This window comes from Petromyzon marinus, chromosome 50 (assembly GCF_048934315.1).
Source record: "Petromyzon marinus isolate PM22_M1 ecotype Great Lakes invasive population chromosome 50, UKy_Petmar_22M1.pri1.0, whole genome shotgun sequence".
Taxonomy (NCBI): Eukaryota; Metazoa; Chordata; class Hyperoartia; order Petromyzontiformes; family Petromyzontidae; genus Petromyzon; species Petromyzon marinus.
Window position 1 is genome coordinate 4,647,325 of NC_133716.1, and position 12,787 is coordinate 4,660,111.

At 57.4% G+C, this 12,787-nt stretch overlaps 1 protein-coding gene across 4 annotated transcripts in view; it reads right to left on the bottom strand.

Moving 5' to 3' along the window:
- LOC116953190 (rab GTPase-activating protein 1-like) overlaps positions 1-12,787 on the bottom strand; it is a 182,053-nt gene that overhangs the window by 54,864 nt on the left and 114,402 nt on the right. The window lies entirely within an intron of this gene.

The following is a 12,787-nucleotide window of genomic DNA, read 5'->3' on the forward strand; positions in this document are numbered from 1 at the left end:
TACATGGACCTGCAGGGCCTCCCACTGGGACAGCTGCCACCTTTCTACAGGAGCGTCCTGCAGACATGGAGCTTCTTCGCCGACAGGAGGCTGAACCAGTCGCGATCGGCTGTGGATCTGGTCTTCGAACCGATCCTCAGGAACCCACAGACAAAGCTGCCATCCACCACCACCACCACCCCTGGCATGGAGAGGCGCCTCGCCAACGCGCGGCTCACCAGGATGGGAGATCTGGTGGAGCCTGAAACACGGGGCCGGTGGCTCGGACCAGCAGACATAGCCGCAAAGACAGGGGGGCTGCAGTCACTCCGGGTAGCTGCCCAGATCCTGGAGACGGTGGTGCACCAATACATGGGGTGCAAGAGCCTGGACTCGCTGTTCAAGGTCCTGAGAAACATCCTCCTAAGGTTCAGCCTCCACTTCTCCCCGACGGTCCTCATCTTTGGATACCCGAAGGGCGACGGACCCCAACATCTTCAGGGGCTGGTCAACGTGCTCGTCGGCTACGCCAAGCTCGCCATATACAGGGCGAGGAAGGTGGCCCTGGAGGGGCAACGTCCGGCCAGCAGCCTGGGCATCTTCCGCGCTCTGGTCGGAGCCAGGCTGAGTGGGCCGGAGTTCCGCCACGCGCGGCTGACCCACGCCGTGCCGGCCTTCAAGGAGCAGTGGGCGCTGGAGGAGGCCGTGTGCTCGGTGGCAGATGACGGTAGAGAGCTCTGCATGCAGATCTAAGCTACCCGTCGGAGGCCGTTTGACTGTGGGAAGGGCTGCGTGCAGATGCAGCACTTGTCGTAGTTAAAAAAAGCGAGAGAGAGAGCGAGCGAGAGTGAGCGAGAGAGAGCCAGAGCGACATGGAGTGGGAAGAGAGGGGGTACAGAGAGAGGGGGGGGGGGAGTAGAGAGGGAGGGAAGGGGTAAGGAGAGCAGAGCGAGAAATTTTTGTTAAATCTTTCATTTAAAAAGGGGGGAGGAGGGGTTACATAAAGCAAAGCATTAAAAAAACGAAATGATGAACGAAGCAAAGTGCCGACTACACGGAGCATCTTCTTGTTTCCTCTGATCATAAAAAATAAGAAAAAAAGAGAGAGGGTGAGAGGTAGGGAGAGAGGGAAGGAGAGAGGGTGAGAGGGAGGAAGAGAGGGTGAGAGGGAGGGAGAGAGGGAAGGAGAGAGGGTGAGAGGGAGGGAGAGAGGGAAGGAGAGAGGATGAGAGGGAGGGAGGGAGAGCGATTGTCCCCGTGTGGCCCTCGCTGGGAACACGTGGGTCTCGAGCGCGCAAGGAGCGGAGGAGGTGGTGGTGGAGGAAGAGGTGGTAGTGTAGGAGGATCAGGAGGATCAAACATGGTGGCTCCACCTCTCTGTTGGCTGTTCTCGAGTCTCACCTCATTGAGCACTCATCATCGATAACAGCCTCCTCGCCGCCAGCTCCTCGTCGTTCGCCGGGCCGAAGTCACTCGCAACCAAGGTACAGAAGGTAAAGGCGCGGCCCTGCAAGTGCCCACTCTCGTCACTGCTTGCAGAAGAGTCGCGACACGAGGAAACCTCTTAGGGGCCATCCCGGGGGTATCTTGGCCTCTTCTTGCACGCTGGGAAGAAGCAGGACGTGCCCTCGTGTTAACCCCAACACACGCGACCTACCGATTGATGGCCTGTGGTCGTGAACCCATTGGTACTTTGCCAGAAATCTGCTCCCTCCTTCAACCCTGTCCATCCTCTCTCGAGCCATCCTCTCTCCTATCCTGTCTCCCATCTTTCCCATCATCCTTCTACCCTTTATCCCATCTCTCCCATCTCTCATATCCTCTCGCCCATCCTCTCTCTGTCATTTTATCTCCCATAATCTCTCCCACCCTCTCCTATTTTCCCATTCTCTCTAACCACCCTTTCTCCCACCCTCTCTCCCACACTCTCTCCAACCCTCACATCCTCTCTCCAAACCGAATACCGGCAATGTGCTGGCGCTACCGTGTCGGCACACGGTAGGGGGCGGTGTGTGTGGGGGGCGGGGGAGGGGGGAGAGAACAGCGTGCCGGCTTAATAGAGAAGTTCGAGCCAAAAGTGCCGAACAAAATTCGCCGTGGGGACCCTCCTCGACGGGCTGGTGGTGGGGGGGGGGAGAAGGGAGGAAGGAGGGGGGGGGGGAATCGCCTCCCCATTGCTGTGCGTGGATCCAAGAGGGTCACTTTGAGCGAGAGAGAAGAGCGAGAGAGAAGAGAGAGAGAAAAAAAACGGGGTCTCAGCGGTGGCTCTTCGATATCCGCTTCCGCGGGCGCCCGTCCTCCAGCAAAGCGGCGGAGGTCGCGCCGCGCTCCACCAACAACGGCTGTTCTCAGCCTTGCACAGACCACTACCCCCCTCCCCACCCCCCCGTCATAATAGCTGAACGGGTGGTTGGGCATCACCGTTGAGTCACCACCTGCTAGGACAATCGAGAATTGTAGTCGAGTCAAATATATGCTTTATTTATTTATATACCTGGCACTTCTTTGGCACAAATCTGCCACTCAAAAGCGCCATCACGTAACACTCAAAACTCAACACGGTTTATAAACGAAAGCTGCCCCCTTGTCTCCGCTGAGAAATATTTCTCTGTAAGCTGTAGAGAAATATTTCTCAGCGGATTTTTGTTGTTTAACATTGGCTGACAACACTGTTACGTCACCGAACCCGCCCCACCCCCACGCCCCCACCTCCCGCACATCACGACAGCCGCTAAAAAGTTGTGCGTCAATGCGATAATAATAATTTATTTGTGGGTTTTTCATCGAACGTCGGAAAACGACACCGCGAAATTACTCGATCGCGATGATACAACAACAGGGCCCCCGGGACACTACTGGCCGCAGGTCGAGTGACCAAAGCACCCTCCCCCCACCACCACCCCCCCGCCCCCCAAACCCCGACCCCTACCCCCAGGTCACGCTTGCAAAAAACGAGACTCGTCCAGAAGATCTCGCGCCTGGTATCAACAACATCAACAACATCAACAACTTTATCCGTGGGGGTGCAATGACCCCCCAGCTCCCCTACCCACAACACTGTCCGGTCACCCCATCACCCCCAACCCCCCCCCACCCCACGATGCCGATGGTTGGGGTCGCAGTGAGAGATGCAACACGTGCTCTGACGCACGCACGTTCACGCACGTTCACGCACGCACGTTTACGCACGTTCACGTACGTTCAGACACGCAGGTTCACGCACGTTCACACAACGCACCCACGCACGTTCACGCACACAGGCGCGTAACAGCGCATACGCACGTTCAAGCACGTTCACGCACGTTCATGAACGCACGTTCAGGCACGCTCGTTCACGAACGCACGTTCAGAGACGCACGTTCAGACACGCACCGTTCAGACACGCACCGTTCACGCACGCATCGTTCACGCACACAGGCGCGTACCAGTGCGTAGGCACGTATGCACGTTCACGTACGCACGTTCACGCACGCACGTTCACGTACGCACGTTCCCTTAGGGACGTTCACGTACGCACGTTCACGTACGCACGTTCACGCACGCACGTTCAAGTACGCACGTTCAAGTACGCACGTTCACGTACGCACGTTCACTTACGGACGTTCACTTACGTACGTTCACGTACGGACGTTCACTTACGCACGTTCACGCACACAGGCGCCTACCAGCGCGGACGCGCGCAACAGCCCTTGAGAAGCTTGGAGAATGCACATTCAGGATTTGTTTTTACGTAAAAATAGTGCAGCGCGCAAAGCTCACCATACAGATACTACCCACACATCGCCCCCCACTGTGTGTATATAATTGTAATGATATATACAGGACTTAAATATACGCGTATATATGTAGAGACACAATAAGCACGCGCCGCCGCTGAGGATATTGTGAGAGATCAAATATTGAAAGTGTGTACACACGTGTGTGTGTACATCTACTTGTGTGTACATGTGCGTGTGTACACGCGTCTGTGTGTGTACATCTACGTGTGTGTACATCTATGTGTGTGTGTACATGTATGTGTGTACATCTACGTGTGTGTACAACGACGTGTGTGTGTACATGTATGTGTGTACATCTACGTGTGTGTGTACATCTACGTGTGTGTGTACATCTACGTGTGTGTGTCAGTCGCTTCAAATGAGCGGGGAGCGGTGGTGCAGTGGTTAGCGCTACACTGCGCTACGAACCCGGCGATGGACCCGGGTTCGATTCCCGCTCACGGCCAACACCGGTGACGATTATCTGAACCGGTCCTGGGCCTCCCCTAGGTCGACTCAGCCTCAAATGAGTACCCGGTGCGGTGTGTGGTGGCGTGGCCACCCACCCCTATCTCGTGCGCCACCCCGGCACTTGCCCCCCCAAAAACCAATCGGTTAAAGACTTTGCCTTTGTGTACACGTGTGTCGCCTCCCCCCCCCCTGCCCCCCCCCCCCCCCCACCGGGAGGAAGGGCGGATGAAGGGGCAGGCGGATGGACGCGCGCGACAAGAATGTTGGATCGACAGAAGGGGCAGCGAGACCGACGAACGGTCTGACGACCGATGTGCGGATGGGGCGGAGCGATGCTACGGACGATAGATCGACAGGACGGGCGGACGGACGGAGAGCGACGGACGAGCCGATCGGTGCGACGGATGGAGAGGGATGGAGAGGGATGGAGAGGGATGCAGAGGGCTGACTCTGGCGGCGATGGTGAGATGGGGCTCGCGTCCGCCACAACACCGCGCCTCTCTGGGAAAGGGTTAGAGGCACGCAGCACCTGCAATTTCCTGCTCACGCCACTGCTGGCGGATAAGGGCCTCCTCCACCTCCTCCTCCACCTCCTCCTCCACCTCCTCCACCTCCTCCTTCACTACAAGGAGCCATAGAGCCGCCTCCTACTCCCCCCCCCCCCACTCTATGCTGCACGTTGAGGTGGGAGCTACCCACACTTAACTAATCGACCGACGGCGAATATTTTGTCGACGTGTGTGCCGCGCGTCTGAAACGTCTTGACCGTCTGCGAAGTGATTTGACGCTCACCCCAAAAATTTGGCAGAACTCGAATTTGCAAATCGCCCGATGATGCTGGATGTAATTACCAGCGAAACGTTGTAGTCAGATTGTAAATGTTGTGGATTCACTCTTCAACACACCGGTGGGCTGAAGTAGTAACTATTTGGCGTTTTGTTTACGTAACAAATCCCTTACCGATTGGCAGTGTCGGGTGGTTTCCACACGTGTATTCTTACGCGAGCTAACCCAAAAACCTTTACGAGTCGTCAGCCTACTCGAAACACTTACGCTCAAATGCAAAGATTTTTTTATTTATTTTAGCAGGTAAGGCCCCGCTGATATAGCTACGTGGCTCGTGTTTCAGAAGCGAGCTGGGCCATCACACACGATAGGTTAACTAGGTGGGATCATCACCGTCGCGTGCAAATGTATAGTGGCCAAATGCTCTGAACGCGTGACGTTGATTCTGAATGTGGACGGGAAAACCGGGAGGACCCGTCAAAAAAATTCACGCGACCACGGGGAGAGAGACACGCAAACTCCAATTATACAGCAGCAGGCGTCAGGGTCGGGATCGAACCCACGACCTCCTGTATAGCAGGCGAGGTAGTTAACATCTCCTAGCCACCGTCGTGATGATGAGAGAGAGAAAGAGACACGCAAACTCCAAATATACAGCAGGTGTCAGGATCGAACCCACGACCTCCTCCATACCAGGCGATGGAGTTAACATCTCCTAGCCACCGTGGCACCTTGGCAGGACCTTCCTAAAAAAAGAGTCTTGAGACTCGGTGAGGCTCTCCTGCCCCCCCCCCCCCGCGTGGCCCTGCGAGTCGCGGGGGATCTCGCCCCACGGTGGGGACAATCACAATCTTCATTTATACTGGAGGAATCCGATGAGCTGTAAAGCTCTTCTTCACAGATGTCCAGTCGACATCGCCCTCCCTTCTCCTCCCTGGCTGGCACGGAGGAAGGAGAGTTATCGCAGGGTGTCTATGTGTGTGTGTGGACCCCCCTAACGGAACATCTTCGCTGGTTAGAAACATTTAGGCTGACCTGCCTACGATCCATCCTGGGTTTAACCAGGCTGGATTGTGTGAGGAGCTCACAAATCCTTGAAAGATCTGGGCAAAGTCCATTCGGTGAGCTCCTCTGGCAGGCAAGGCTGCTGCGTTGGCTGGGTCATGTAGCCCGCATGCCCAGTCACCGCATGCCCAAATAGCTTTTGTTCGGCTGGATCGAGGGGGCTAAACAGGCGCGGCACAGGCTAGAGAAGAGATGGAGTGATGTGGTACAGGAGGACGTGGAGCTGAGTGGACTTGCCGATGACCGGTACCAGCGGTGTCAACAACAGAGGACGGAGGAGCGAAGCTCACAACAACAAGCGGAGTACCGGGTGGCTAAAGCACAGCAAGTTGGCACAGTAGGAGGCACAGGTGGTGCATCAGCCACTGATCTCAGTCAGTCGACCCGTTGAATCTGGGTCTGCTCCGTGACCTCAAGGTGCACGTAGCCTGGCACAAGCGTCGTGGTGACGTCACCGCCACTGAGTGGCGAATGGCGGTTGTTGTGTGTCTGTGTGTGGCCTCGGTGTGCACCTAGCCTGGCGCAAAGCTCCGTGGTGACGTCGCCGCCACTTCGTGGCGAGTGGCGGCGGCTGTTTGTTTGTTTGCTGCTGTTGTTGTTGTTGTGTCTGGACTTGCCGATGACCGGTACCGGCGGTGTCAAGATCGGGCCTCTGTGGAGGAGGAGGAGGAGGCTCGTGAAGGACGCTGCTGCTGCTGCTGGGCAGTCAGAGGCACTCGCTTCTTCAACAAAAGCAGAGGGCGGAGGAGCGACGCTCACAACAACGAGCGGAGCGCTGGGCGGATAAAACGCAGCGAGTTGGCACAGTACGGGGGGGTGTACAGGTGGTGCATCTGCCAGGCATCTAAATCGGTCAGCCGGTGGCACCCGCGTCTGTTCCGTGACCTGCACCTAGCCTGGCCAAGCAGTCAACCCCACAGCAGCCGGGGCTGTCCCGTGACCACCTCCTGTCTGCAGCGAGCGCCTCCGACACTTCAGGTGACGGCCTCGCGAGCGCCGTGGTGACCGCCACCGTCACGTAGTGTGGGCGCACGGCGGCTGTAGCTGCTGCTGCCGCTGCTGCCCCGGGCTGTCACCCACGGTGGGGGCATCTTTGACGGCGACCTCACACAGAATCAGCGCGGCGTGACGAGGACGCGCGCAAGGCTCGGCGCACGAACGAACAAAATGAACGAGCGACGCCGAGATTTGTCGAGCGGCGCGCGGAGGACATTGTCCAGCAGGCGGGTCGAGCGGCGCATCCAAATCGCTCGGAGGAACGGACGGACGGACGGACGGGGTCGCCAGAGTCAAAGCTCTCTCCAGGGTACCTCGATCGAGCGTGGTGGGGGGAGGGGGGGTGGGGGTCCCGAAGCGGAGGGGCCTGTAAAAGGCTCCGAAAATGTGAAAGTCGAGCTGCCCATTCCACCACCACCATCATGAAAAAACACAAACGGACGAGACACACGGCGCGCGAGAGTTGAGTTCGAGCAACGAGAGAAGGAGAGGGCAGGGGGGGGGGAGGGACGGAGAGGGCAGGGGGGAGAGGCGGAGAGGGCAGGGGGGGAGAGACGGAGAGGGCAGGGGGGAGAGGCGGAGAAGGCAGGGGGGAGGCGGAGAGGGCAGGGGGGAGAGGCGGAGAGGGCAGGGGGGAGAGACGGAGAGGGCAGGGGGGAGAGGCGGAGAGGGCAGGGGGGAGAGGCGGAGAGGGCAGGGGGGAGAGAGGCGGAGAGGGCAGGGGGGAGAGGCGGAGAGGGCAGGGGGGGGAGACAGAGAGGGCAGGGGGGAGAGACGGAGAGGGCAGGGGGGAGAGACGGAGAGGGCAGGGGGGAGAGGCGGAGAGGGCAGGGGGGGGAGAGACGGAGAGGGCAGGGGGAGAGGCGGAGAGGGCAGGGGGGGAGGCGGAGAGGGCAGGGGGGAGAGGCGGAGAGGGCAGGGGGGGGAGAGGCGGAGAGGGCAGGGGGGAGAGGCGGAGAGGGCAGGGGGGAGAGGCGGAGAGGGCAGGGGGGAGAGACGGAGAGGGCAGGGGGGGGGAGAGGCGGAGAGGGCAGGGGGGAGAGGCGGAGAGGAGAGAGATGGAGGGGGCAGGTGAAAGGAGTAGGAGGATTAGAGGGGAGATGAGAGATACGGGGAGGGTGAGAGTCGGAGGGAGTACTGGGAGAGAGAAAGTCAGAGCCCTTCCACGCCCGCGTGACCCGTGGGCACGGTGGGCAGAGCGCCTGCCCTGGGAAGGAGCTCAAACACTGAGCCGCGTGTCCACCACTGGGGGAAGTGCAGACGACACGCGGGGTGTGTGTCTGTGTGTAAGTGTGTTTGTGTTGTGGGTTTATATATATACATACAGTCAACGGGGCAGTAGAAACGCGTGTAATGCAATGTGTAGTGGGGTAGCGGTAGGGTGGTTGTGGTATGCAGTAAACATCGCCGCCGGGGAGACAAAGGCGGTCAAGCATCGTGCGTGCTGGCGCCGGCTCATGAGCACTTGCCCCAGCAGTCTGTTGAAGGCTATATGGGGGATCTTTGTCTTTGCTGTGGATCTGTAAATGTGTGTAATCGTAAGTGCTCGTTAGTAGCACTTGACCCAACAGCCTATGTCGGCTGTCCCGGGGAGACCATTTGTATCTGTTCTTTGTGCAGGCTTGTGTGTGCATAAAGTGTGAGTCTATGGGTCTCTGTGTGAGTCTGTGGGTCTCTGTGTGAGTCTGTGGGTCTCTGTGTGAGTCTATGGGTCTCTGTGTGAGTCTATGGGTCTCTCTGTGATTCTATGTGTCTCTGTGTGAGTCTATGGGTCTCTGTGTGAGTCTGTGGGTCTCTGTGTGAGTCTGTGGGTCTCTGTGTGAGTATGTGGGTCTCTGTGTGAGTCTATGGGTCTCTGTGCGAGTCTGTGGGTCTCTGTGTGAGTCTATGGGTCTCTGTGTGAGTCTGTGGGTCTCTGTGTGAGTCTGTGGGTCTCCGTGTGAGTCTATGGGTCTCTGTGTGAGTCTGTGGGTCTCTGTGTGAGTCTGTGGGTCTCTGTGTGAGTATGTGGGTCTCTGTGTGAGTCTATGGGTCTCTGTGTGAGTCTGTGGGTCTCTGTGTGAGTCTGTGGGTCTCCGTGTGAGTCTATGGGTCTCTGTGTGAGTCTGTGGGTCTCTGTGTGAGTCTGTGGGTCTCTGTGTGAGTATTTTGGTCTCTGTGTGAGTCTATGGGTCTCTGTGTGGGTCTATGGATCTCTGTGTGAGTCTGTGGGTCTCTGTGTGAGTCTATGGGTCTCTGTGTGAGTCTATGGGTCTTTGTGTGAGTCTATGGATCTCTGTGTGGGTCTATGGGTCTCTGTGTGAGTCTGTGGGTCTCTGTGTGAGTCTATGGTTCTCTGCGTGAGTCTATGGTTCTCTGCGTGAGTCTGTGGGTCTCTGCGTGAGTCTATGGTTCTCTGCGTGGGTCTGTGGGTCTCTGAGTGAATGGGTGTCTATGTGAGTTGCTTAAGCAGGCTGGTCCTGAAAGCCCATCCGGTGGCTCACCGGCCCAACCTCGACACGAACCCACAAACACGGCCAAGCCGCGTGCGTCCGCGCGCGCGCGCGGGGAGCGGTGGCGCCGCGGTTAGCGACGAACCCGGCGCACCCAAGTTCGAATCCCGCTCGCGGCCAACACGAATCGAACGCCGGTGAACTTTATCTAAACCGGTCCTGGGCCTCCCCTAGGTCGGCACGGCCTCAAGTGAGCACTTGGTACAGTCCGTGATAAACGTCAGCACTGGGGATACAAAGGCGGCCGGGCGTGGTTTCAGGTTACACCGCCCCCACCGTGTGCCGTTCGGGCCCCTTTCATAGGTGCTGCTACTCGCTTAACGGCACTTGCCCCGGCAGCCTGTTAAAGGCTACACGGGAGACCTTTGTCAATGCTGTATATACGGTGGGAGGGGACGGGGGTACACAGCTTAACCCCGGAGGGATGGAGGGTCCCACGTGGCTACCCCCCTCCCCCCACCAATACCCCCTCCCCCGGAGCCCCCCCAAACCCCCCCGACCCCCACAAACTACCCCCCCACCCACGACCCCCCCTCGTCCCCCGCCCTTCAGCTGCCAACTGAGGACAGCACCCCAGCAGCTGTGCTTCAGCCGTCGTCGCTGCGTTCGCTGCGTTCATCACACTGGGTGATGTCCCAGAGGGGAGAGACGTAGAGGGGGAGAGACGTAGAGAGAGAGAGACGTAGAGAGAGACACGTAGAGACACGTAGAGAGAGAGACACGTAGAGTGAGACACGTAGAGAGACGTAGAGAGACGTAGAGAGAGACGTAGAGAGACGTAGAGAGAGACACGTAGAGAGACGTAGAGAGAGAGACACACATAGAGAGACGTAGAGAGAGACACGTAGAGTGAGACACGTAGAGAGACGTAGAGAGAGACGTAGAGAGAGACGTAGAGAGAGACGTAGAGAGAGAGAGACACAGAGAGACGTAGAGAGAGAGAGACACGTAGAGAGACGTAGAGAGAGACGTAGAGAGACGTAGAGAGAGAGAGACACAGAGAGACGTAGAGAGAGAGAGACACGTAGAGAGACGTAGAGAGAGACACGTAGAGTGAGACACGTAGAGAGACGTAGAGAGAGACGTAGAGAGAGACGTAGAGAGAGAGAGAGACACGTAGAGAGACGTAGAGAGAGACACAGAGAGACGTAGAGAGACGTAGAGAGAGACGTAGAGAGAGAGACGTAGAGAGACATACGTAGAGAGAGACACGTAGAGAGAGACACGTAGAGAGAGACGTAGAGAGAGAGAGAGAGACGTAGAGAGACGTAGAGAGAGAGAGACGTAGAGAGAGAGACACGTAGAGAGACACGTAGAGACACTTAGAGAGACGTAGAGAGAGAGACGTAGAGAGAGGGAGGGAGCCGTCGAGGCTGTGGTGAAGTTTGGTTGAAAGCAGCGCGCGGTGTGGGCGAGAGGAGCCCCTCCACGTCCAGCAGTGGATAGAGAATGGATAGAATGTGTTGCATGGCGGTCTATTCCCCCATCTCCCCTGCTACTCGAGCGGGCGTAATGAGGGGGGTGGAAAGTCCACGTTCCTACGGCCGGGAGCCAGTCGATCCACAGGAACAATAATTGATGACTACCGCAACGGGGTCGTGATTTTTCATTGACACTCAAAGTAACGATGACGATCATGACGAAGATGATTTAGTGCTGCTGATGATGTTTGCTACTGTTGCTGATGATAACTGTATCCTGCTGCTGATGATGTTTGCTACTGTTGCTGATTATAACTGATTCCTGCTGCTGATGATAACTGTTTCCTGCTGCTGATGATGTTTGCTACTGTTGCTGATGATAACTGATTCCTGCTGCTGGTGATGTTTGTGACTGTTGCTGATGATAACTGTTTCCTGCTGCTGATGATGTTTGCTACTGTTGCTGATTATAACTGATTCCTGCTGCTGATGATAACTGTTTCCTGCTGATGATGATGTTTGCGACTGTTGCTGATGATAACTGTTTCCTGCTGCTGATGATGTTTGCTACTGTTGCTGATGATAACTGATTCCTGCTGCTGGTGATGTTTGCTGACTGGTGCAACCACTGCTGACGATAACTATTCACGGTCACGTAAACTGCTGCTGATGATGATGCCGATGACGATGATCACGACGCCTCTGACCGCGACTCGACCCCGCCAAACTTCCCTTTACGAGTACATCTCATCTCACCTCTCTCTCTTACCACTCACCGCTCACTCACCACGAGGTCTCACCACTCACTCACCCACTCTCTCTCCCTCCCTTTAACCACCCACACACACACACAGACGAATCACCCCACCCCCCTTACCCCCACGTATCTCACAACACGCTGCTCTGTGGGTGGTGTTTTGATCGTGTTGCTTCAACGCGATCGTGAAGCCTCTTGGAACACAGCGATCGTTCTGCAAGCCAGACCCAGGTTCGACACCACCTCTCCACCACCACCACCATCATCATCACCCCCCGGACCGCCGCCATAGGAATGTGGAATTTCCACCGTTTTGTTTCGCACGGGACGAGGGGGATAAGCGCAGCCGCTCGCTCGCGATTTGACCACCCAACTCGCAGTGTACCGATTCACTTCGGCGGGGGGGGGGGGGGGGCGGGGGTGTGGGTGGTGATGGTTGGAGGGGGTTGTTTCAATTTCTCACGTCACTTTCAATGCACGGGGGAGCAGGGGACTGACGGTCGGTGATGGGAGGCTGGGGGGGGGGGGCGTGGTGGGAAGCAGCAGGAGAGGGGGGGCGTGGGGGGGGGTCGCATCTGCCAGTTTTGATCGGCCCCAATCCCCCCCCCCCCGGAACAACTATAACGAGCAGCACGTGACGTCTGTTCGATGGCACGCGGCGGCGTCAACAGTGGCAGCGGTTAACGGCGTCGGTTAACAACGACGGTTAACGGCGTCGGTTAACAACGTCGGTTAACAACGACGGTTAATGGCGCCGGTTAATGGCGCCGGTTAACGGCGTCGGTTAACAACGACGGTTAATGGCGCCGGTTAATGGCGCCGGTTAACAACGTCGGTTAACAACGACGGTTAACGGCGGTGGTTAATGACGGCGGTTAATGGCACTGGTTAACGACGACGGTTAACGACGACGGTTACCAGCGGCAGTTAACGGCAGCGGTAGCGGAGAGGCGGTGCCGACTCGGTGGGGTTCAGGCGCCAAAAAAGACACTCGAACCACCTCGTCAACCGGCGTCGGTCACACCAGCGGGAGCATGAACGACGCGCACGGTGGGGGTGGGG